At 42.9% G+C, this 26,759-nt stretch overlaps 1 non-coding gene across 1 annotated transcript; it reads right to left on the reverse strand.

Annotated features, from left to right (window-relative positions):
* Positions 1 to 14,060: 14,060 nt before the first annotated feature.
* On the reverse strand, positions 14,061 to 14,168 carry LOC148848743 (small nucleolar RNA R71). Its single transcript, XR_016101592.1, has one exon. It is a non-coding gene; the product is annotated as a small nucleolar RNA R71 (small nucleolar RNA).
* Positions 14,169 to 26,759: the final 12,591 nt, after the last annotated feature.

Below are 26,759 nucleotides of genomic sequence, written 5' to 3' on the forward strand. Positions count from 1 at the left end.
GAAGGGAGTTTCATTCGACCCAAGTAGTGCAAGCTAACTCTTTGGAAAACCCAAGGGAAGAAGCCTAGCAAGAAGGAAATTTCGGCCCAGCCCATTTTTAGCCCAAATAACAGCCTAGAGTGTAGCCCACATGAGCTCAAAAGCAATCTAAGTTGTAGTCCAAATAGCAGCCCAAAGGGAGCTAGGGGCGGCAACTCCTAGAAGTTTCTTGAAGAGAAGGAGGGAGCACTCTAGAAGGTTCATGAGGGGTGTAATACACCCAATTCTAGAGACTTCAAGAAGGGGCAAGAGCCCCCTTGAAAAGCTATATAAGGAGGCCTCTAGGAGGGGGGAGAGGTGTTCAATTGCTTGAGAGGAAGGCTCTTCCACTCTTAGAGGTTCGGCCACCTTGAGAGAAGAGAAGAGAAGAAGGCTAGGCGCAAGGAAGAAGAAGAAGAAGGGCTGAAGGAAGTTCAAGACAAGCAAGGTAGAAGAGAAGGTGAGTTCGAATTGAGGGTTTGTGATTCAAAGATCTTTTGTAATAAATCATTTGTAGTTTCATTCTCTTTTGATTTGAATTTAGTTTCTTTGTTATATTTTTTTTCTTCTTTCTCCTTGTTTCCATTCTTTCTTGATGTATTTCAGCTTGTAAAATTTCAGTTCAGCAATCTAATTCTTTTTGATTCATTCAAATGGTCATGAATTGTACTTGAAGTTTCTTGAATAAGGGTGTTATTGTAGATTAATTCGGCCAACTAACCTTCAAAACTCAGATCTGAATTCTCAGATCTGAGATTGCAAGTTCTGAATTGCTTGAAAGAGAATTCAGATCTGCAATTTTCAGATTGGCCGAATGGATCTAAAGCTTGGAATTCCTAGAGTGCTTGAGAGAGACTCTAGGAATTCAGATCTACTATTCAAGAACTGAATTGAGTGCAAGGTTAGAGATAACTTGCACAATTTAGTTGGTGATCAATTCAGATTTGAATTGATGCCTTAGAAGTGTTTGAAGAAATGCACGCATGGGGATTAGATTCTTGCTAGAGATTGAAGAACCGTCACTCATGCATAGGATGAATATGCGCTTGAGAGAGGCTGTTCATGACCTTGGGGTTTCACCAAACCAAGGCTCAATCATGATTTATTCGAATGATCCAAATTGATAGATTGCTGAATTCTGAGATTGACATTTACTGCTTACTCTTCTAACCTGATTTGAAGGCAATTGGGCCAATGATTTAAATAGATTTTAATTTAGGATTTTTTTAGTTTTCAATAAAGTTTTGATTTATTTGTTGATCAGATAAGAAGTGCTCAATTTTGTATTGGTAATTGCTTTCTAAATCCTCGTGGGAACGATACTTCACTCACTACTTTATTACTTGAACGGCTAGTGCACTTGCTAGTGTCACAATGAGCCACACATCAGATTCCCGGGGGACTTGCTCGGTGGGAATACTTCGATGCGTAAGTTAGAATGCTGGAGAAAGTAGTAAAGAGTGCAAAGAAGGCTAAGAGTGCAGGTCACGCTAGATCACTAAATGCTCGAGATTAGCTCGAGAGAGAGTTCAGATATACTAAAGATGTTCAAGATGTTCAAGATACCTTTTCCCCTTCGACCATGGGGCTCTTAAATATGAGTGTTCTTGTCAAATCGGGCATAACCGCCACTGGACCTCTATCACAGCCGTTATCTGCCAGGGCTGCACGGGTAACCATTATAGAGTACTACCCAATCGGATGAGTGACACATCCTGGGAGGACAGACACATCACCATCTATCGAGAGACGTGGGTGCAGTTTGTCGGGTTGGTAGGGATTGCACCGTCAATCAAGAGATGTGGTGCAGTCTGACGGGTACGGTCTTGTCAGATAGAAGCTTCCTAAAACAATCGCATCGCTTAACAGCGAGTTGCCTTGTCGTGAGCTATCATGTAGCGAGCTGCCTTGTAGCGAGCTATTCTGTTGCAAGCTACCTTGTAGCAAGCTCCCGGGGGTACTTCGAGGTGATTCTTCTTGAGGTTGCTCTTAGGGCAATTTTTCTGCCTAAGTGTTAGAGAGAGCTGGTTATCTTAGCTTGCGAGTTAGGATAGACTTATCTTGGAGTATTCCCTTTCAGTACATCAGGGGTTTTTGAGCTCACACTATAGCGAGCTCACCCTATGGCGAGCTGTGATGTAGCGAGTTGTCCTGTGGGCTCGTTACTTAGTCGCAGTCAGGCTGTGGTGCTGAGCTGTTACTTGTGCTGAGTCATGTCCATGTGTCACCATTTCAAGGGGTCGGGTCAAATCACCCTCCATCAATTGCCCCCCACTCCTCGGGCTGAGGGTGCTACCTTAGCGTGAGGAGTTCATGAAGTGTGACGGGTGGATTTGACCCGAAGTTCAAACTTGATTAACTGATCACATTAAATATGCACGTAGAAGTCAGGGGGTCTCTGGACCTTTTGAATGCCAAAAGATGTGCCGAAGTGGCTTTCAGTTCCGAAAGACGTGCAACCGTCATTACCTTAATAATGGGAGACGTGCATCCAATCACGTTTCAGCTTCATGAGGCGTGCGGTCAGCTTGACTGTGAACCATTAGATCTGTTTTAATCAGAGCCATTGATTTGAGGGCACAGTGGCTATAAATAGGAGGGCCCCAGGCCTCATTTCTTTTACACTAACTTGCCTTATTTTCGGATTCTGAGGTCGCGTCTTCATCTAGCTGCCCGAGCTCTTCTTCTATTCACATCGTCTTTTCGGTTCATCTCTTCCCTGGTGAGTCTTATCATTTTGTCAGTATGTCTGGGTATCCATACCGTGTCTTTTTCCGAGGTGATGATCAAGATGATGCCCCCTCGAGCTTAGGGGGAGGCTGGGGCAGGCTTCGGAAGCTCAGGAGGCTTCTGGCGAAACCACTTCTACCTCTTGGGGCAGGGAGCCAGATAGCTTCGGTCCTTCCTCCATGTCAATGGAGAGACTTAGGACCTTGGTTCTCTAATTTAACCTCCTCAAAGACCATGTCTATAGTCTCCCCTCTGGTAACTATCCCTGGGAGCATGGTTCTGATATCATAGTGATCTTCTAGGAGCAGCTCATCGCTGGCCTCTGTCTTCCTCTGCATCCTCTGATAGTGGAGGTTTTGAATCACTTCAATGTCACTATTGACCAGCTTCACCACAACTCCATCTGAAATGTGGTTAGGACTATCTCTTTATTTTACGAGTACTGTCTTCCCCTTAACCTTGACATCCTTTCCACCATTTTGTGCATTAAGAATGCTTCTCCTAGAGCGCCTCCAGAAGGCATTCCTACTATTTTTCTCCCTGCCGCGGCTTCAAGCTCTAATACGAGCTGCTGAACAGGATCCCGGCCTGGAAGCGAAACTATTTTGTAGTTTGCAACCCCGAGGGGTGGCCCTTCCCAACTCACTGGAGGGCTTTCATCCAAGATTCGGGGGTCGACTTGGATCCCAAAGTTCGGGAAACACTGCAGTCCTGGGTAGTGGTTGGCTTTAATTGGTCGAACTACTTGACCGAGGACAAGCTTACGCAGGCTGGCCTGAGCCTGGGTAGGTTGCTTTCTAGGTCGTGTAGTGCCTTGTAAATTTTTTTTATTGGACTAATACCTTGTGATTTTTGGCAGCCATCATGTCTGGTGTTGACATACGCTGCCTTATATCCAGCAACCAGAAGCGCAAGGCGAAGAGGTCGCGTCTTGACCGAGCTTCCACTTCTACGGGTGCTGAGTTCGAGTTTACTGACCCGGTCTTCGCTTCTCCACCACCTGAGGTCCCACCGGTCCCTTCCGAGGAAGTTTCCACAAAAGGTGGCCTTGAGGTGGGCAAGCTCCCGGGGCAAGAGCCATTTCCTCCGTTTGGGCCATCCTGCCCATTCCTCTTCCCGTAGTTCCCTACCGGGAACTAGGAGGGTGTTAATGATTACATCGTGGCTGCATGAAAGAGCCGAAGGGTGGTCTGCCACAAGGAGGTCGCCCGCTGTGGAGAGATGGACCCCAAAGAGCTCGCCGGGCTGGCCTCCACTCACTGCATGGTGGTAAGTGTCCTTTCTCTTCCTTCTCTTTCTTTTCTCTCCTTTTCTCTTTTCTAACCTTAGTCTTTTGTTGGTAGGTGAACTCCGCCATCCATGCCATGGCCCTCTAGACCAACGTTCACTCCGGTGATGCTCATGCTTAGAGGTCAACCGTGCAGAAGCTCCAGGGCCAGCTCGACTGGGCCCGAGGTGAAGCCCTCCAGGTTTGAAAGGGAAGCAAGGCCCTGGAACTGCTCGTCCAGGACTAGGAGGCACCGATCGCCTGGCTATCTGAGGAGACTGCTCGCTATCGGGAGGAGGAGTCGAGGGTGGTAGCGGAGAGGGAGCTTCTTCGCCAACAGGTTCAAGACTTGGAGTCCACGCTTCAGGACCGAACTCGGAACTTTGACACACTGGTGGAGGCTGAGCAAGCTAAGGCGGTGTGGGACTTCAAAGACTCCCAGGAGTACCATGACCTCCAGGTGGAGTATGGCTCGAGCTTCTACCACTCTGGATTCAAACTCTTCCGCTGGCTAGTCCGAAAGAAGTTTTCCGGGCTCAGCCTCAATGGCATAACAATGAAGGGTCTAGATCCTGAGATGGCAGACCTAGTGGAGGAGGAGGAGCCTGACTCTCTAGAGGATGATGACAAGGTGGAGGTGGTGGATCCCTGAGGCCGGTGGTTTCTCTTCTGTTTTTCTTTTCTGAATGGATTCTGGTGGTTCCCTGGTGTCAAAACCCGATTTTAAATTTCTTTCTTGGGCGGTTGGGCCCTATTTGATTTTGTTGAACTCTTCCCGGGCTGTTAAGCCCGATTTTTTATTTATATAAATTAGTAATGGAATTTTTATCTTTTTCCACTAAGTATGGTGTGCTCTTTACTTTCTGCCAAAGCGATTTTGTCACTCGAGCTGTTAGAGCTACATACCCGAAGTAGGATTTTTCGGTAGTTGTTACCCTGAGATATCCCTTGATGCTTGAGGTATTTTTATAGTATACCCCGAAGTAGTTATTATGCATGCCCGAACAATATGTTCACAGGTCGTTCCTCATTGGGTTCAACTGGTATACCGAGATGAGCTATGCTCCATATGATTCACCCTCGAGCTGCCCATGCCTCTGGTACCAATACTTAGCCTTTGCTAGTGAAGTGGTTAGGTCTTTCACAGTGCCGAGGTCTTAGTTAGCTTGGCATTTTAGCCCTTAGGCTGAGGGAGTGACTTATAGTCCACTCTTTGGAGTTCGCCCATGCCATGGAGGCGACTTGGTCTTATTGCGCCGAGGTCTGCGTTAGCTCGGCATTTTGGCCCTTAGGCTCTGAGAGTGACTCTGGTCTACTCAGTAGTTTGCCCATGCCATAGAGGCGATTGGGTCTTATTGCGCCGAGGTCTGTGTTAGCTCAGCATTTTGGCCCTTAGGCTTTGAGAGTGACTCGTGGTCTACTCAGTAGCTCATCCATGCCATAGAGGCGATTGGGTCTTATCGCGTCGAGGTCTATGTTAGCTCGGCATTTTGGCCCTTAGGCTCTAGGAGTGACTCATCTGCCCATAGTCCTTTAGCTCGGTCTAACCGTGCCTTCAGTCCATGGAGGATAGCTCTGTTCATAACTTCTGTTTGACTATTTGCTCGAGGGTGTGCGACTGAAGTTAAGTTCTGTCGGATTCCCATGTCTTGGCTCCAGTTCTAAAATTTAATGTCTTTGAACTGCTTACAGTTATCAGAAATCAATACCCAAGGTAACCCAAAGCGGCACACTATATTTTTCCAAAAGAAATTTTGTACGTTTTGAGCTGTGATTGTCACGAGAGGTTTAACTTCTACCCACTTGGTGAAATAATCCACTGCTACCACTAAGAATTTCCTCTGGCTTGTCGTTGGTGGAAACGGTCCGAGTATATTGATGCCCCATTGTGTGAAAGGCCATGGGCTGGTGAGATACTTGAGGTCGGCAGTGGGCTGGTGGTGGATGTTGGCAAGCTTCTGGCACTTGTCACAATTTCTGACAAACTCAATAGCATCTGCTTTCATTGTTGGCCAGTAGTACCCCTGTCTTAGCACTTTTTGGGTGACAACCCTGCCCCCCAAGTGTCCGCTGCACAGGCCCTCATGAGTGTCGCGGAGCACGAGCTCGGCTTCGGAAGGTCGCAAGTAGCACAAGCAGGGGAGCATGAAGGATCTTTGGTACAGCCGTTCGTCTATCATGACGTATTTGGCCGCCTGACGCTCTACCCTTTTGGCGGCATTGCGGTCTACAGGGAGGGTCCAGTGTAGCAGGAAGCTCGCAATAGGATCAATCCAGCCCGGCTTTGCTTGAATGACAGGAGCGACCTCCTCTACCCCCCCAAGAATGCTACGCCGAGACATGTTCTCTATGTACACGGTTCTCATGGTATTATCATTGGTACTGGCTAACTAGGACAGGGCATCGGCCTCAGCATTCTCTGACCTTAGGATTTGCTTGATGAAGTGTGACTGGAAGTTGAGCAAAGCCTCTCTTACTTTGGCTAAGTAGGCAATCATAATTGGTTCGCGAGCTTCGTATTTTCTTGTGACTTGATTGACCACGAGTTGGGAATCGCTACAGATGACGATATGCTTGGCTTTCACTTCTTTGGCTAGGGCCAGCCCGGCTATCAATGCCTCATACTCTGCTTCATTGTTGGATGCCGCAAACTTGAAGTGTAGTGCGTACTATAGTTTTGTGCCACTTGGGCCGTATAGAATGACTCCGGCTCCGCTGCCATGCTGGTTTGAGGAGCCATCTACGTGAAGGATCCAGGACTCCTCATCCTAGTTCATGCTTGGCCTAACTAGGAGAGATGCCACACTAGTTGCTACCTCACAGTGCTCGGACTCAACTGGCCTGGGAGCTTCGGGCATGCCCGAACTGGGGGCCTTGTGCTCAACCGGCCTGGGGACTTCAGAGTTGAAAGTGCATTCTGCGGCAAAGTTTGTTAAGGCTTGGGCCTTGATAGCAGTTCATAGCTTGTATTGGAGGTCGTACTCACTGAGCTCAATGGCCCACTTTGTTAGTCGACCAGAGACCTCGAGCTTGAGCAGAACTTGCCTCAAAGGTTTGTTGGTGAGGACGACAACAGTATGAGCTTGGAAGTACGAATGAAGCTTTCGGGCTGCAATAATCAGTGCGTAGGCCAACTTTTCTAACTCCGGGTATCTCTGAATTGAAATTTTACAAGCTGAAATACATCAAGGAAGAATGAAAGAAGGAGAAAGAAGAAAGAAAATATAACAAAGAAATAGAATTCAAATTAAAGGAGAATGAAACTACAATTGAGTTATTACAAATGATCTTTGAATTACAAACCCCCAATTTCGAACTCACCTTCTCTTCTAGCTTGCTTGTCTTGAACTTCCTTCAGCCCTTCTTCTTCTTCTTCCTTGCGCCTAACCTTCTTCTCTTCTCTTCTCTCAAGGTGGCCGAACCTCTAAGAGTGGGAGAGCCTTCCTCTCAAGCAATTGAACACCTCTCCCCCCTCCTAGAGGCCTCCTTATATAGTTTTTCAAGGGGGCTCTTGCCCCTTCTTGAAGTTTCTAGAATTGGGTGTATTACACCCCTCATGAACCTTCTAGAGTGCTCCCTCCTTCTCTTCAAGAAATTTCTAGGAGTTGCCACCCCTAGTTCCCTTTGGGCTGCAACTTAGCTTGCTTTTGAGCTCATGTAGGCTACACTCTAGGCTGTTCTTTGGGCTAAAAATGGGCTAGGCCGAAATTTCCTTCTTGCTAGGCTTCTTCCCTTGGGTTTTCCAAAGAGTTAGCTTGCACTACTTGGGCCGAATGAAACTCCCTTGCTCTCATGGCTGGGCTGGGCTGAACTTGATAAATTTTGGGCTTTCTTTTCTTGCTTTTGCCTTCTTTTTCTTGATTTGGCTGCCCCTGAAATCTTTCTTGCAATCAAGCTAATTAGGGTAAAATCTAATTAAACCGGCATAAAATTTCATGCAAAAACCTCATAAAATATAGATAAATTGTAGGTTCATCAAATACCCCCACACTTAAGCTTTTGCTTGTCCTCAAGCAAAGACATCAGCCATAAAATGAACGTTCCCCCCTTCTATTCTCACTATTTACCTGGTGAACTTTTTAAGATAGAAATGCATTGATTAGTCGGGGAACTGTTGTAAGTGCTCAACTCTTATTCTTGTAAATTACCATTTAACATATGTATAAGATCCAAGGAAAGGAGAATACGAATTTCATTAAAGTCCAGCCTTCACTCCCAATCAATATATAATTAAGCTCCTTAATTGTCAAAGTTAATAATCAAATTACACTAAGTTTCACATCTGTAACTTTATCGTAATGAGAGTTCAACTTAGTATGCCCTCTTGGACCTCAACTGTCACCATCATTACTTATTTCTAGGGGTGAGTGCATTTTATGCTCCATCTCACCATTTTCTTTTCTTTTTTCTGTGTGAGTGCATTTTGTGCTCCATCTCACACACACTTTTTTTTTCGGTGTGAGTGCATTTTATGCTCCATCTCACACTGGTCACAAGCTTGAGGTAGATTAAAAAAAACTCATGTTTTGAGCTGCTAGTTTTACTATTCAGCTCAAAATAACGAAGTCAATTTGGGCTTTTGTCCTTCTTTGAACCTCAAGAATCAGCACTTCAGATGTGCACTAGCTCTCTTGACCATTAACCATGAAATCAAGTGCTTTCATACACATGAAGGTAGTTAGGGCTAGTCATACTGAAAGACATATTCAACTCCCCTTTTTCTCATGCATACACTAAGTTGGGTCATTTGCAAGAATAAAAACTTAGCAAATACATTGGTCTCCCTCAACTCATTGAAATCCTTCTTAAAAATCATCAAATAGATAGTAATGAACTTGAGGAGTTTCAGTCCTTTTTTTTTTGGTTATGTCATTGCCTGCATATGTGTGTTGGGGTGAATGAGGTGCATGGTTTCAACACCCATACCCTAGCCTCGGGCTCACTGCCCCACACTTAAGATGAACATTTTCCTCAATGTTTGTAGTGTTAGGCAGTAACAATAAAACTAGCAAGAGCATCATCAAGTAATAGGAGGTGTTTAGAGGACTTCCCTGAAGATCATTCTTAAATTCTGCAATATGTTGTCGGTGGAAAACTTCTTCTGCTAGAAATCACTTGCAAACTAGAAGAGGAGATCAGTATCTTTATTCAATTAAATTCTAAACTTAAATGCTATGAAAAAACCAAAAAGCAAGTAAGACAGTTTATGACTAAGTATCTGAATTGGGAATTCTCCCAACAACCTCTTGTTCCCTTGGGTTTACCACGGTGTTACTAGGTAAGGTACCCGGAACCCTTTCTGAAATCATCTGTGCCAGCTGCCCAACCTGAGTTTCCAAGTTCCTTATCGATGTTTCATTATTCTGAAATCTAGTTTCCGTACTAGCTATGAACTAGGTCATCAACTCCTCCAAGTTAGATTTCGGTTCCGACTGATGGAAGTTTTGGTGGAAAGGCTTAGGTGCATGCTGATTCTGCCATGGCTGATTCAGGTGGCCTCTCCATCCGGGGTTATGGGCATGATGGTACTGATTTCCTGGCTGTCTTGTAAAGTTGCCAACAAAGTCTACTTGTTTTGTGGACTGAAAAGACTGACTACCAACTTGGCATTCAGTGCTATTATGGCCTCCCCCACACTTATCATACTACACATGCATAGCTGCCATCTGCATCTCATCAATTTTTTTTCTAAGTGCTCCTATTTGTGTAGAGAGAGCTATGTATGTATCCACATTATGCAAGCCATGCTGCTTCCTAGTTTGATTTCTTTTAGAATGCCATTGATAGTTGTTGGCTGCCATTTCCTCAATAAGTGCATGGGCAACCTTAGGAGTTTTATTATTTATGGACCCTTCGGCTGCAACATCTAATATGGTCTTATTTGAGTCAGTAAGACCATTATAGAAAGTCTGCACTTGCAGCCAAATGGGGAGGCCATGGGGAGGAACTCTCCTTAACAGCTCCTTGTATCGTTCCCATGACTCGTATAAAGATTCTCCCTCTTGCTGAAAAAAGTACTGATGTCATTCCTCATTTTAGCAATTTTAGAAGGGGGAAAATATTTAGAGAGAAAACGGCTGGCCATTTCATCCCACGTAGCTATTGATCCTGCCGGTAATGAATTCAGCCATGCTTTGGCTTTATCCTTCAAAGAAAATGGGAATAACCTCAACCTAATGGCATCATCACTTACCCCATTGTGTTTGAAGGTGTCACAAAATTCTAAAAAGTTAGAAATGTGTGCATTGGGATCTTCGTGGGCCAATCCACAGAATTGCACCATGTTTTGAATCATTTGTATGATGGCAGGTTTGATCTCAAAGTTGTTAGCAACAATATTGGGCCTGATAATGCTGGAGGCAACTCCAGTGAGAGTGAGTTTGGCATAGTCCATCATAGTCCTCTGCTCAGCCATTTCTTGAGCTTCTTGCTGGACTTGTTTGGCTGCTCTTAGTCTGACACGGAGAGTTCTTTCAATCTCCGGGTCGTAGAGGATTTCCTCCAGCTCGACTCTGCTTGTCAGAAACTGCGAAAGTCAAGGTAATAAACAAGCCAATATTCACAAAATAACTAACCTTATTACAACTGAAAATGTATAGTGAAGTATTGGAATATACAAACCTACATCCTAAAACAAATAAATACAACTAACTAAAAGCAGATCTACATCTTATTCAAGGTTCCTTTATCTACATCCATCGATTGCAACATCTGAATTCAGATCCAATTTAGTTGCGTTCAGATCTGCAAGTCTTTGGTATTGTTAGTCCAGAGAAAATTAACAAATAATAATTCAGATCTGAGCTGTATATCTCATACACACTCATTGGTATACACTACAATATACATCTATTAAGGTTGGAATCAAATCTGTGGTGCTTTAGGGCTGAAATCAGATCTGATCTGAAAAATATATTAAAAGGACCTGAAATAAACTAAAACCAGTCCTAAGTTAGGCTTGGTTTAAGGATTTTAAGCTCTACAATTGAAGCCCAAACCTGTATAGCTGATGCATATCAAACACTTGCTAAGACCTGAAAATCGGGTCTGCAATGTTTGGTATTGCAAGCTATTCGGTCCACACAACTTTTGTAGAAATCTGAAATCAGTTCTGCTAACTGTAGTACTATAGCAGCCCTGCTACAGATCTGAATGCTAATAGAAATACTTGGAAAGTGCTAATTTTTTATTAAATAACTGAGGCATCACAATTATTCAATCCAAACATACACCTCCTTAGCTAATGTAGCTCGGTTACAAGTGGATAAAGCAAATGTTCAGTTCACCCAAAATCCAAAATGTGCTCTGTATCAGTTCAGTCCTCAACTACAGTTCAGATCTGTATCAGTTCAGATCTGAAATTTCTTTCTCCTTCTTTGCTATCCAATTACCTTTGGGGTATGTCGGATGTATCATAGGGTGAATTGGGGTGATGATGGCACCCAATTCACCTTAAACTTGTATCAGTTCAGGTCTGAGTTCATCTGAACTGAGCAGTTCTGCAATAGCAGAATTCAGGTCTGAACTCAAGTTTGAGTTCGGATCTGAATTCTCAATTGCCTTACCTTCAGTTATTGCTACCAAATTGTTTTTGGGGAATAGAAGAAGTGCCCTAGGGTGAATTGGGGTGGTGATGACACCCAATTCCCCTCAAAATTGCATCAGTTCAGGTCTGAGTTCAGAGGAACTCAGATCTGAACTGTTGCAGATCTGCAGGAATTCTCAATTGCTCCTCTTGTTGTTCAAAAGATCTCTTTTTTTTTTTTCATTTTATATATTTTTTTCTTTTTGTAATGGAAAAAGAAATAAAAGTCTGAAACACAAGCAATTCTTTTCGGCTGAGTGCTGCATATCTGAATTCTGCTGATCTGAGTGTCGAATGCAACTCAGATCTGCTGTGATTTTTTTTCTTTTTTTTTTCTTTTTGAATGTAACAACACCAAGATTGAAAGGAAATGAAATATACCTTTATTAAAATGAAACTGAAACTAGAAAAAGAAAGTAATCTACTTAAGAAAGAAGAAACATAACTACAGTAGTACAGCAGTTGCATTCAAAGCTAAAATGTAAAATTAAGCAAATTAAACCAACAATGAATGTAATGCTGAATGAGGCCTGATTAAGAATGCTCAATGTTTCCTAATGTTGCAGATCTGAGTTGCATTCGTCACTAAGATCAATAGAATTCAGATCTGCAGCACTCAGTCGAAAAGAATTGCTTGTGTTTCAGACTTTTATTTCTTTTTCCATTACAAAAAGAAAAAAATATATAAAATGAAAAAAAAAGAGATCTTTTGAACAATAAGAGGAGCAATTGAGAATTCGGATCTTCAGATCTGAGTTCTGCTATTGTAGATCTACAACAGTTCAGATCTAAGTTCCTCTGAACTCAGACCTGAACTAATGCAATTTTGAGGGGAATTGGGTGTCATCACCACCCCAATTCACCCTAGGGCACTTCTGATATTCCCCAAAAACAATTTGGTAGCAATAACTGAAGGTAAGGCAATTGAGAATTCAGATCCGAACTCAGACTTGAGTTCAGACCTGAATTCTGCTATTGCAGAATTGCTCAGTTCAGATCTGAGTTCAGATGAATCAGACCTGAACTGATACAAGTTTAAGGTGAATTGGGTGCCATCATCACCCCAATTCACCCTATGATACATCCGACATACCCCAAAGGTAATTGGATAGCAAAGAATGAGAAAGAAAATTCAGATCTGAACTGATACAGATCTGAACTGTAGTTGAGGACTGAACTGATACAGAGCACATTTTGGATTTTGGGTGAACTGAACATTTGCTTTATCCACTTGTAACCGAGCTACATTATTTAAGGAGGTGTATGTTTGGATTGAATAATTGTGATGCCTCAGTTATTTAATAAAAAATTAGCACTTTCCAAGTATTTCTATTAGCATTTAGATCTGTAGCAGGGCTGCTATAGTACAACAGCTAGCAGAATTGATTTCAGATTTCTACAAAAGTTGTGTGGACCGAATAGCTTGCAATACCAAACATTGCAGACCCGATTTTCAGGTCTTAGCAAGTGTTTGATATGTATCAGCTATACAGGTTTGGGATTCAATTGTAGAGCTTAAAATCCTTAAACCAAGCCTAACTCAGGACTGGTTTTAGTTTATTTCAGGTCCTTTTAATATATTTTTCAGATCAGATCTGATTTCAGCCCTAAAGCACCACAGATTTGATTCCAACCTTAATGGATGTATATTGTAGTGTATACCAATGAGTGTGTATGAGATATACAGCTCAGATCTGAATTATTATTTGTTAATTTTCTCTGGACTAACAATACCAAAGACTTGCAGATCTGAACTCAACTAAATTGGATCTGAATTCAGATGTTGCAATCGATGGATGTAGATAAAGGAATCTTGAATAAGATGTTGATCTGCTTTTAGTTAGTTGTATTTATTTGTTTTAGGATGTAGGTTTGTATATTCCAATACTTCACTATACATTTTCAGTTGTAATAAGGTTAGTTATTTTGTGAATATTGGCTTGTTTATTACCTTGACTTTCGCAGTTTCTGACAAGCAGATTTGAGCTAGAGGAAATCCTCTACGACCCGGAGATTGAAAGAACTCTCCGTGTTCGACTAAGAGTAGCCAAACAAGTCTAGCAAGAAGCTCAAGAGGCTCAAGAAATGGCTGAGCAGAGGACTATGAGAGGAAGGCGATCCCACTCTCACTGGAGCTGCCTCCAGCATTATCAGGCCCAATATTGCTGCTAACAACTTTGAGATCAAACCTGCCATCATACAAATGATTCAAAACATGGTGCAATTCTGTGGATTGGCCCACGAAGATCCCAATGCACACATTTCTAACTTTTTAGAAATTTGTGACACCTTCAAACACAATGGGGTAAGTGATGATGCCATTAGGTTGAGGTTATTCCCATTTTCTTTGAAGGATAAAGACAAAGCATGGCTGAATTCATTACCGGCAGGATCAATAGCTATGTGGGATGAAATGGCCAGCCGTTTTCTCTCTAAATATTTCCCCCTTCTAAAACTGCTAAAATGAGGAATGACATCCCTACTTTTTTTTCAGCAAGAGGGCGAATCTTTATACGAGTCATGGGAACGATACAAGGAGCTGTTAAGGAGAGTTCCTCACCATGGCCTCCCTATTTGGCTGCAAATGCAGACTTTCTATAATGGTCTTACTGACTCAAGTAAGACCATATTAGATGCTGCAGCCGGAAGGTCCATAAATAATAAAACTCCTAAGGTTGCCCATGCACTTATTGAGGAAATGGCAGCCAACAACTATCAATGGCATTCTGAAAGAACTCAAACTAGGAAGCAGCATGGCTTGCATAATGTTGATAATTATATGACACTATCTGCAAAAATAGGAGCACTCAGTAAGAAAATAGATGAAATGCAGATAGCTGCCATGCATGTGCAACCTCTTAATTGTGAATTGTGTGGGGGAGGCCACATCAGTACTGAATGACAAGTTGGTAATCAGTTCAGGCCATCTACTGAACAAGTTGACTATGTCAGCAATTCGTCAAGACAGTAGGGTTATCAGAGTCACCATACTTTTCATCCAGGATGGAGGGGACATTCAAACCAGTCCTGGCCAAATCAACATACTTCCAAGCCGTTCCACCAGACTTATCATCAGCCTGAACCAAAGTCCAATTTGGAGGAACTGATGACAAAATTTATAGCAGATGCAGAAACCAGGTTCCAAAACCAGGAAGCCTCAATCAAAAACCTGGAAAACCAAGTGGGGCAATTGGCACAATTAATCTCTTCCAGACTGCCGGGAACTCTTCCAAGCAACACTGAAGTGAATCCACGAGAGCAGGTGCAAGCTATTACCTTAAGGAATGGAAAAGAGTTGCCCGAGGTAGAAAAGAAGAATTCGTCTGAACCCAAGGCAAAAACAAGCCTTGGGATCGGACAATAGAAGACGGAACAACCAGAAGCACAACAAGGGATAAACCAGCTGCCACAAGTTCCATTCCCTAACAGGCTGAAGAAACAAAAAATGGAAAAAGAATTTGGTAAGTTTCTTGAAATTTTTAAAAGTTTACATATTAATATTCCTTTTGCTGATGCTTTAGCCCAGATGCCACACTATGCAAGGTTTTTGAAGGAATTATTGGCAAATAAAAGGAAATTGGGAGATGTGGCTACAGTTGCTTTAAATGAGGAATGTTCTGCTATTCTTCTGAACAAATTGCCTCAGAAACTCAAAGATCCAGGGAGTTTCACTATTCCTTGTACCATTGGCAGTTTAAAAATTGAAAAAGCTTTATGTGACCTGGGAGCTAGCATCAATTTAATGCCATATTCTATCTTCAAGAAATTGGGGTTGAATGAACCCCAACCCACTAGAGTGGCATTACAATTGGCTGATAGATCCATTAGACATCCTAGGGGGATCATAGAAGATGTGTTAGTTAAAGTTGACAAATTCATTTTCCTAGTTGATTTCATTGTGTTATACATGCAAGAAGATGTGGAGGTCCCGCTTATCGTAGGGAGACCTTTCCTGGCTACCGGGAAAGCAATGATTGATGTCCAACAAGGACAACTCAACCTTAGGATACAAGATGAAGAGATAATTTTTAAAATGTCTGATGCTATGAAACATGCACCCTCTAGTGATGATTCTTGTTTTATGATTGATGCCATTGAATTGACAATTGATGAATGCTTCCAGGTAAGTAGAATAACTGATCCTCTTGAACTCTGCCTCCAACAGGGAGAACTTGAAGAAGGAGAAAATGAAGAAATAAACCTCATGATAGCATACCTGAATGATAAGCCTCAATTCAAGGGAAAGGGGTTTCTTAAATTAGAGAACTTAGGCAAATTGCCTAGACCATCAGGTAAGCCATCACCCCAAGAACCCCCCACCCTTGAACTGAAGCAATTACCATCCCATTTAGAGTATGCTTTCCTTGAGGAACCATCAGATCTCCCCGTGATAATTTCCGCAGCACTGAATCCCTTACAAAGAGAAAAAATATTAAGAGTGCTACGGGAACACAAAAATGCTATAGCTTAGAAGGTAGAAGATATCAAAGGCATTAATCCATCAATCTGCACTCACAGAATTTTGATGGAAGAGGACAGCAAGCCTTCCGTTCACCCCCAAAGGTGTCTGAACCCCAACATGAAAGAAGTGGTAAAGGCTGAAATAATTAAGTTGTTAGATGCTGGGATCATTTATCCTATTTTTGATAGTTCTTGGGTAAGCCCTATGCAAGTTGTGCCCAAGAAAGGGGGTATGGTTGTTGTTCCAAATGAGAAAAATGAACTCATTCCTACTAGAACCGTCACCAAATGGCGTGTGTGTATTGACTATAGAAAATTAAATGAAGCCACCCAAAAGGACCATTTCACTCTCCCATTTATGGACCAAATGTTGGAGAGGCTAGCCGGGCATGAATATTATTGTTTCTTGGATGGATATTCAGTGTATAACCAGATACCAATTGCACCAGAAGATCAAGAAAAGACCACTTTTACTTGCCCATATGGAACCTTTGCATACCGAAGGATGCCCTTTGGGTTATGTAATGCCCCAGCTACCTTTCAGCGATGTATGATGTCTATATTTTCTGATATGGTTGAAAAATTTATTGAGATCTTTATGGATGATTTTTTAGATTTTGGCTCTTCGTTTGATGCATGTTTGAATAATCTGGAACAGGTGCTTACTAGATGTAAAGAAACACATCTTGTGTTGAATTGGGAGAAATGTCATTTTATGGTGCAAGAAGGCATAGTGCTTGGACACAAGATCTCTCAAAGAGGTATAGAAGTCGACAAGGCCAAGGTGGAGGCAATTGAAAAACTGCCACCCCCAACATCTGTTCATTCTTTGAGAAGTTTCTTAGGACATCTCAGATTCTGTAGGAGGTTTATTAAGGATTTCTCAAAAATTGCCAAGCCATTATCTACCTTGCTTCAAAAAGAAGTAACTTTTGAATTTTCAACTGAATGCCTTCATGCTTTCAACATCTTGAAAGACAAATTGATCCATGCACCTATCATGGTAGCACCAGATTGGACCCTCCCATTTGAATTAATGTGTGATGCGAGTGATTCTTCTATAGGAGCTATTTTAGGACAAAGAATGAACAAACATTTTCAGCCAATTTACTATGCTAGCAGAACCTTGACTGGACCCCAACTCAATTACACCACCACAGAAAAGGAGCTACTAGCAGTAATATTTGCACTTGACAAGTTTCGTTCATATCTGATATTATCCAAGGTTGTTGTCTACACAGATCACCCAGCATTAAGGCACTTGCTTACCAAGCAAAACTCAAAACCAAGATTGATCAGGTGGATCCTTTTATTGCAAGAGTTTGACATTGAGATTAGAGACATGATGGGTGCTGCAAACCTGGCTGCTGACCATCTCACCCAGTTGGACAAGGTAAGCTCAAAAGAGGAGATAACCAACAACATTCAAGAAGAATTTCCGGATGAGCAACTGTACTCAATACAGAAATACTCATATCCTTGGTATGCTGATTTTGCTAATTATCTAGCTGCACAAGTCCTTCCTCCTAACCTTTCATATCAACAGAAAAAGAAATTCCTTTCTGATGTAAAATACTATCTGTGGGAGGAACCCTTTTTGTATAAATTGTGTGCAGATCAGATCATATAGAGATGTGCCCCCGAGGAGGAGATGGAGTCGGTACTCCAATTTTGCCATGATAAAAGAACAGGAGGTCATTTTGGAACTAGTCACACTGCAGCCAAGGTTTTGCAATCAGGTTTTTATTGGCCCACACTTTTCAAAGATGCCCATAGGTATGTGTCCACATGTGACAAATGCCAAAGATCGGGAAACATTTCCGGATAGAATGGAATGCCCCTTTCCAATATTTTGATATGTGAAATCTTTGATGTTTGGGGTATAGATTTCATGGGACCTTTCCCGAATTCTTTTGGAAATAAGTACATCCTCGTTGCAGTTGACTATGTATCCAAATGGGTAGAAGCCATGGCTTTACCCACAAATGACTCAAGAAGGGTGGTACACTTCCTAAAGAAGCTATTCTCCAGATTTGGCACTCCGCGAGCTATAATTAGTGATAGGGGAACTCACTTCTACAATAGCAAATTTGAAAGGTTAATACAGAAATATGGAATTACACATAAATTAGCTACCCCTTATCACCCTCAAACTAGTGGCCAAGTGGAGTTGGCTAATAGAGAACTCAAAAGAATTCTGGAAAAGAGCGTAGCATCTGCCAGAAAAGATTGGTCCATCAAATTAGATGATGCATTATGGGCATACAGAACTGCATTTAAGACACCAATTGGCATGTCCCCCTACAGATTGGTCTTTGGTAAAGCATGCCATTTACCAGTTGAATTAGAACACAAGGCCTATTGGGCTCTTAAATTCTTAAATTTTGACATTCAGGCCACAGGGGCTAAAAGACGGTTGCAATTGAATGAATCGGATGAATTCAGACCTACCGCCTATGAGAATGCCAATGTTTATAAAGAAAGAATAAAAAACTGGCATGATAAGAACTTGCTGAGACGGGACTCTTATGTAGGCCAACATGTATTGTTATATAATTCCCGTCTCCGCTTGTTTCCAGGTAAGCTGAGATCCAGGTGGTCTGGACCCTTTACCATTTCACAGGTTTTTCCCCATGGGACTATAGAACTCACCCACCCAGTTCAGGGCACGTTTAAAGTAAATAGTCAGCGCCTGAAACCATATTTAATGGGCAGTACTGTACCCCCTCCATCCACTCTTTATCTTGATAACCAATAATCTTTTATGCTTGCTCATGAACAGGTTAAGGCATCTTTTTGTCATTTATCTTTTTAGAATATTAGTTAGTAAAATAAAGTTCTTTTTCTCAAAATTCCAATTCTTTAAGGACTTAGTTCATCCATTTCTTTTCTTCAGTTTACTCTAGCAAGTGTGATTCCCTAACACTACGAACATTGAAGACAATGTTCATCTTAAGTGTGGGGGAGTGAGCCCGAGGCTAGGGTATGGGGGCTGAAACCATGCACCTCATTCACCCCAACACACATATGTAGGCAATGACATAACCAGAAAAAAAAAGACTGGAACTCCTCAAGTTTATTACTATCTATTTGGTGATTTTTAAGAAGGATTTCAATGAGTTGAGGGAGACCAATGTATTTGCTAAGTTTTTATTCTTGCAAATGACCCAACTTAGTATATGCATGAGAAAAAGGGGAGTTGAATATGTCTTTCAGCATGACTAGACCTAACTACCTTCATGTGTATGAAAGCACTTGATTTCATGGTTAATGGTCAAGAGAGCTAGTGCACATCTGAAGTGCTGATTCTTGAGGTTCAAAGAAGGACAAAAGCCCAAATTGACTCCGCTATTTTGAGCTGAATAGTAAAACTAGTAGCTCAAAACATGAGTTTTTTTTTATCTACCTCAAGCTTGTGACCAGTGTGAGATGGAGCATAAAATGCACTCACACTGAAAAAAAAAAGTGTGTGTGAGATGGAGCATAAAATGCACTCACACAGAAAAAAGAAAAGAAAATGGTGAGATGGAGCATAAAATGCACTCACCCCTAGAAATAAGTAATGATGGTGACAGTTGAGGTCCAAGAGGGCATACTAAGTTGAACTCTCATTACGATAAAGTTACAGATGTGAAACTTAGTGTAATTTGATTATTAACTTTGACAATTAAGGAGCTTAATTATATATTGATTGGGAGTGAAGGCTGGACTTTAATGAAATTTGTATTCTCCTTTCCTTGGATCTTATACATATGTTAAATGGTAATTTACAAGAATAAGAGTTGAGCACTTACAACAGTTCCCCGACTAATCAATGCATTTCTATCTTAAAAAGTTCACCAGGTAAATAGTGAGAATAGAAGGGGGGAACGTTCAATTTATGGCTGATGTCTTTGCTTGAGGACAAGCAAAAGCTTAAGTGTGGGGGTATTTGATGAACCTACAATTTATCTATATTTTATGAGGTTTTTGCATGAAATTTTATGCCGGTTTTATTAGATTTTGCCCTATTTTAGCTTGATTGCAAGAAAGATTTCAAGGGCAGCCAAATCAAGAAAAAGAAGGCAAAAGCAAGAAAAGAAAGCCCAAAATTTATCAAGTTCAGCCCAGCCCAGCCATGAGAGCAAGGGAGTTTCATTCGGCCCAAGTAGTGCAAGCTAACTCTTTGGAAAACCCAAGGGAAGAAGCCTAGCAAGAAGGAAATTTTGGCCCAACCCATTTTTAGCCCAAAGAACAGCCTAGAGTGTAGCCTACATGAGCTCAAAAGCAAGTTAAGTTGCAGCCCAAATAGCAGCCCAAAGGGAGCTAGGGGCGGCAACTCCTAGAAGTTTCTTGAAGAGAAGGAGGGAGCACTCTAGAAGGTTCATGAGGGGTGTAATACACCCAATTCTAGAGACTTCAAGAAGGGGCAAGAGCCCCCTTGAAAAATTATATAAGGAGGCCTCTAGGAGGGGGGAGAGGTGTTTAGTTGCTTGAGATGAAGGGTCTCCCACTCTTAAAGGTTCGGCCACCTTGAGAGAAGAGAAGAGAAGAAGGTTAGGTGCAAGGAAGAAGAAGAAGTAGGGCTGAAGGAAGTTCAAGACAAGCAAGCTAGAAGAAGAAGGTGAGTTCGAAATTGGGGGTTTGTGATTCAAAGATCATTTGTAATAACTCAATTGTAGTTTCATTCTCCTTTAATTTGAATTCTGTTTCTTTGTTATATTTTCTTTCTTCTTTCTCCTTCTTCCATTCTTCCTTGATGTATTTCAGTTTGTAAAATTTCAGTTCAGCAATCTAATTCTTTTTTATTCATTCGAATGGTCATGAATTGTATTTGGAGTTTCTTGAATAAGGGTGTTTTTGTAGATTAATTCGGCCAACTAACCTTCAAAACTCATATCTGAATTCAGATCTTGCAATCTTAGATCTGAGAATTCAGATCTGAGTTTTGAAGGTTAGTTGGTTGAATTAATCTACAAAAACACCCTTATTCAAGAAACTCCAAGTACAATTCATGACCATTCGAATGAATAAAAAAGAATTAGATTGCTGAACTGAAATTTTACAAGCTGAAATACATCAAGGAAGAATGGAAGAAGGAGAAAGAAGAAAGAAAATATAACAAAGAAACAGAATTCAAATTGAAGGAGAATGAAACTACAATTGAGTTATTACAAATGATCTTTGAATCACAAACCCCCAATTTCGAACTCACCTTCTCTTCTACCTTGCTTGTCTTGAACTTCCTTCAGCCCTTCTTCTTCTTCTTCCTTGCGCCTAACCTTCTTCTCTTCTCTTCTCTCAAGGTGGCCGAACCTCTAAGAGTGGGAGAGCCTTCCTCTCAAGCAATTGAACACCTCTCCCCCCTCCTAGAGGCCTCCTTATATAGTTTTTCAAGGGGGCTCTTGCCCCTTTTTGAAGTTTCTAGAATTGGGTGTATTACACCCCTCATGAACCTTCTAGAGTGCTCCCTCCTTCTCTTCAAGAAACTTCTAGGAGTTGCCGCCCCTAGCTCCCTTTGGGCTACAACTTAGCTTGCTTTTGAGCTCATGTAGGCTACACTCTAGGCTGTTCTTTGGGCTAAAAATGGGCTGGGCCAAAATTTCCTTCTTGCTAGGCTTCTTCCCTTGGGTTTTCCAAAGAGTTAGCTTGCACTACTTGGGCCGAATGAAACTCCCTTGCTCTCATGGCTGGGCTGGGCTGAACTTGATAAATTTTGGGCTTTCTTTTCTTGCTTTTGCCTTCTTTTTCTTGATTTGGCTGCCCCTGAAATCTTTTTGCAATCAAGCTAAAATAGGGCAAAATCTAATTAAACCGGCATAAAATTTCATGCAAAAACCTCATAAAAAATAGATAAATTGTAGGTTCATCAATCTCATCTTTGCTCCCTACAACACCTTACTAACATAGTAGATAGGTCATTGGACCTGATCTACCTCTTTTATTAGTACTGAGCTGACCACTTTGTCACTTGCCGATAGGTACAACTCTAAAACATCGCCCTCCTCAGGCCAGATTAAGACTGGCATGCTAGCAAGGTACTTTTTGAGCTCATCGAACACGAGTTGGCAATCTTCAATACATTCAAACCCTTCTCTTTTAATTGCTTTAAAGAAAGGTAGACAACGGTCTACCGACTTGGACATGAAGCGGCTCAGAGCAGCTATTTGGCTATTCAGCCTCTGAACCTCCTTCATTTTTCAGGGTGGTCTCATGTATAGGATGGCCTTTACTTTGTCTAGGTTAGCCTCAATGCCGCACCAATTAACGATGTACCCCAAGAACTTACCCAAGGTGACACCAAAGACACACTTATTCAGGTTCAACTTCATGTTAAATTTATGTAGAATTTCAAAAACTGAATGCAAGTCTTGTATTAAACCACATGAAAATAGGGTTTTGACGACCATGTCGTCTACATAACACTCTATTTTTCGTTGAATCAATGGCTTAAACAACTTATTTACATGTCTTTGAAAGGTTGCCCCGACATTTTTTAACCCAAAGGGCATGACCTTGTAGTAGTACAAGCCAAGCTCAGTTATGAAGGTAGTCTTTTCTTCATCAGCCGGGTCCATCTTGATCTGGTTGTATCCCGAATAGGCATCTAGAAAGCTCAACAACTCATGCCCCAAGATCACGTCCACCAGACGATCGATCCTAGGTAGTGGGAAGCAGTCTTTTGGGCAAGCTTGGTTCAGGTCGGTGTAGTCGACGCACATGTGCTATTTACCGTTAACCTTTTTTACAGAACGGGGTTGGCCACCTAGATCGGGTAATGGACTTCCCTAATAAAATCGGCTGCAAAGAGCTTCCTGACCTCCTCGTCGACTGCCCTCCATCGCTCTAGGGCTAGGTTGCGTTTCTTCTGTCTAACGGGCCTAACTACAGGATCAGTATTAAGCTTATGAGCTATGATGCTAGGGTCTATGCCGGGCATTTCTACTGTAGATCATGCAGAAACATCTAAATTTCAAGTAAGAAGTGTCCGGGTTGGGTCCTCTGTTGATGTCGGGATGGAGATGGTCTCTTCTGTTGGTGCAGCTCGCTCCTCGCACTGCTCCGTAGGTTGCTCCAGCTCGAGGTTGTCGGCCACCTTGGCCTTCCCTTTGAGGGCGGCGACATAGCACTTACTAGACTCAAGCTGGTCACCTCATGCTATCCTGATTCTGAAGTCCATGGGGAACTTCATGGCCAAGTAGTAAGTGAAGACCACAGTTCGTAAGGCATGGGTGGTCAGCCGATCTACTATGGCATTATACGAGGAGGGGGTTGCGACCACTAAGAAATCATGGTTGAGCCTCACTATGCTAGGCCAAGTGCCGACTTCCACAGGTATTGTAATCCTTCCCAACGTCCTGACTTCCTCTCCGCTGAAGCCTACCAGAGGAGTGTTAGCGGGCTTCAGGTCGCTCTCTTGGAGCTGAAGTTGGTCGAAGACTGCTTTGAAGAAGATGTCTGTTGAGTTGCCTAAGTCGACAAGGATGCGCCTGACTTCAAAGTCATTGATCTTCACCTTTATGATGAGCGCGCCATCATGGGGGTAGTGGACCCCGTGAACGTCTTCTTCCGTGAAGAAGATCATGTCTTCCATCATTGGTCGCTTCGGGGGGTTCTGTTCTTCCTTGGTAGCCTCGCAAGGTAATGCCCGAGCTGCAGCTGAGGTGCAACCTGCCACAATCGAACCTCCAATAATCACGTGGATGGTCCCCTGAATTGGTCTCTCTTTGGGGAGCTGCTTTTGCGGATGTTCTGCTTGCTTGCTAGACTCGAGAGCTTCTCTACTCTGCTCCCCCTGCCGACCTGCTTTATTATTATTATTATTACTTTATACAAAATTTTTCAAATATCTGTGACGGATGAGCTCCTCTATCTCATTGCAGAGGTTTTTACAATTCTCGATGTTGTGACCGTGGTCTTTATGAAAAATACAATACAAATTTTTATTCCTTACATTAGGGTCGGCCTTTAGCCGAGGTGGCCACTTCACATATGAGGCGTCCTTGATTGCCATGAGGATCTCCGCCCACTTCGCCTTGAGGGGCGTGTAGTCCCTTTCTGCTGCTGAAGCTCAGAAAGGCTGATTTGGCTTTGTCCCCCCGAGTTTGGTCCTTCTTCTTCTTACTGTTGCCCTGAGTTGGGGGCTTTGGTTCGCTCTTTCTTTTCTCGAGGGCCTGCTCGACCTTCTGGTTGATCTCTTCCTCCATCCCTATAAACTGGTCCATGAGCTTGAGGAACTCGGTCACGGTCTTAGGCTGATTGACAACTACGTGCCACGAAATCTTTATGGGTAATGCCTTGCTTGGCCCCAGTGAGATGAACTACGGGGTCCAGATTGGGTATTTGCAAACAAGCGTCGTTGAACCGCTTGATGTGACTCCGAATGGACTCCCCTTCCTTTTGAACTATGCCGAGGAGGATTTCTTGAGTTCTTGGGCACCTCTTGCTGGTGACAAAGTGGGAGGTGAAGACTTGCATGAATTGCGTCCAGCTTCTTATCGATCCGGGCGTGAGGTTTTGGTACCATGTGTGGGCTACCCCTTAGAAGGTGGTGGAGAAAGCCATACACATACAAGATTCACTAGCTCTTGCCAGGTGCATCTGGGACTGAAAGGTGTCCACATGATCATTCAGATCGAAGGATCTATCATACTTATCCAGGGGAGGGAGCTTGAAGTCCCTTGGCATGGGGACAACAAGAAGTTCTGGTGACAGCGGGGAAGGAACTGAAAGGAGAGGAGTAGCATTTAATTCATCTGAGATTACCTCCTCCTTACCTCTGAGCTCGGGCAAGATGCGAGTAGTAGTTTGGCAAGCTCGTCGGCGTCTCCGCTGTTGCTTCGTCGGCGTCTCCGCTGTTGCTTCGTCGGCTCGGCGTTAGTGCTTCTTGCTTCAATGTTACTGAGATCGATGGGCTCAGACTGCTGATGGTAGCTCTAAACTGATAGGCCCTGTCTGTAGTCTGCGGCTAGGACCTCAAACTGGTTTTCTATGAGCGGGAGCTTGAACTGAGAGTGCTGGGGCGATGTGGGCTTGATCGGCTGGGAGGCTCTCGACCTGCCCACAGGCTACGAGGCGGGGGTGGCTGGCCTCTCCTTTCTGCCATGGGATGAGGATTGGCTCTTGGAAGGATCCTGGGCCTGAGAGTCTTCTCCCCGGTGAGGTCGTTCGCTCCAATGGGAGGGCTTGGTTTGCTTCGTGGCTGGGTGCCGAGGGGAAGTGGCTGCTGGGCCTGAGGCAAGGAAGGGAACTACTACTGGTACTGGTACCGAGAGACCTGATGCAACACTTGTTGCTAGTAGAGTTGGAACTGCTGCATTTGAGCTTGCATGGCTCGCATGCACTGCACTAAGTCTTCCAACTGGCTTTGGTTGGTCACTGGGGGCACAACTGAAGGTTCAGAAAAGATCATTCCAACCATGGAAGGGAGTGGAGTGTTCACGGGTGCCACTGTGAGAGGCACATTCAAGCTGGAAACCCCATCCACAGAGAGGGGAATGGTGAACTGTTCGATACAGACAGTGGGGAGCTGGGGTTGCTCCCCATAAGCGTTCTGGTTGGCACCACATCCGGTACTACTGGAGGAGGCCATGAATGCTAAGTTCTCAAAAGGAAATTGTAGAAACTTAGAGGAAGGATTTTTTGAAGCGTTTCCCACAGACGACGCCAAATGATGCTACACAATCCGGGGACTCTGATGAACCTACAATTTCAGGGGGAGCCAAATCAACAAAAAGAAGGCAAAAGCAAGAAAAGAAAACCCAAAAATTTATCAAGTTCAGCCCGGCCCAGCCATGAGAGCAAGAGAATTTCATTCGGCCCAAGAAGAGCAAGTGAAACTCTTTGGAAAATCCAAGGGAAGAAGCCTAGCAAGAAGGAAATTTCGGCCCAGCCCATTTTTAGCCCAAATAACAGCCTAGAGTGTAGCCCACATGAGCTCAAAAGCAATCTAAGTTGTAGCCCAAATAGCAGCCCAAAGGGAGCTAGGGGTGGCAACTTCTAGGTGTTTCTTGAAGAGAAGGAGGGAGCACTCTAGAAGGTTCATGAGGGGTGTAATACACCCCATTCTAGAGGCATCAAAAAGGGGCAAGAGCCCCCTTGAAAAACTATATAAGGAGGCCTCTAGGAGGGGAGAAAGTTGTTCAATTGCTTGAGAGGAAGGCTCTCCCACTCTTAGAGGTTCGGCCACCTTGAGAGAAGAGAAGAGAAGAAGGCTAGGTGCAAGGAAGAAGAAGAAGAAGGGCTGAAGGAAGTTCAAGACAAGCAAGTTAGAAGAAGAAGGTGAGTTCGAATTGAGGGTTTGTGATTCAAAGATCTTTTGTAATAAATCATTTGTAGTTTCATTCTCTTTTGATTTGAATTCAGTTTCTTAGTTATATGTTCTTTCTTCTTTCTCCTTGTTTCCATTCTTCCTTGATGTATTTCAGCTTGTAAAATTTCAGTTCAGCAATCTAATTCTTTTTGATTCATTCAAATGGTCATGCATTGTACTTGAAGTTTCTTGAATAAGGGTGTGATTGTAGAGTAATTCGGCCAACTAACCTTCAAAACTCAGATCTGAATTCTCAGATATGAGATTGCAAGATCTGAATTGCTTGAAAGAGAATTCAGATCTGCAATTTTCAGATTGGGCGAATTAATCTACAGCTTGGAATTCCTAGAGTGCTTGAGAGAGACTCTAGGAATTCAGATCTACTATTCAAGAACTGAATTGAGTGC

The sequence above is a fragment of the Nelumbo lutea genome, chromosome 6, assembly GCF_056320005.1.
Source record: "Nelumbo lutea isolate HS-2025 chromosome 6, American lotus-T2T, whole genome shotgun sequence".
Classification (NCBI taxonomy): domain Eukaryota; kingdom Viridiplantae; phylum Streptophyta; class Magnoliopsida; order Proteales; family Nelumbonaceae; genus Nelumbo; species Nelumbo lutea.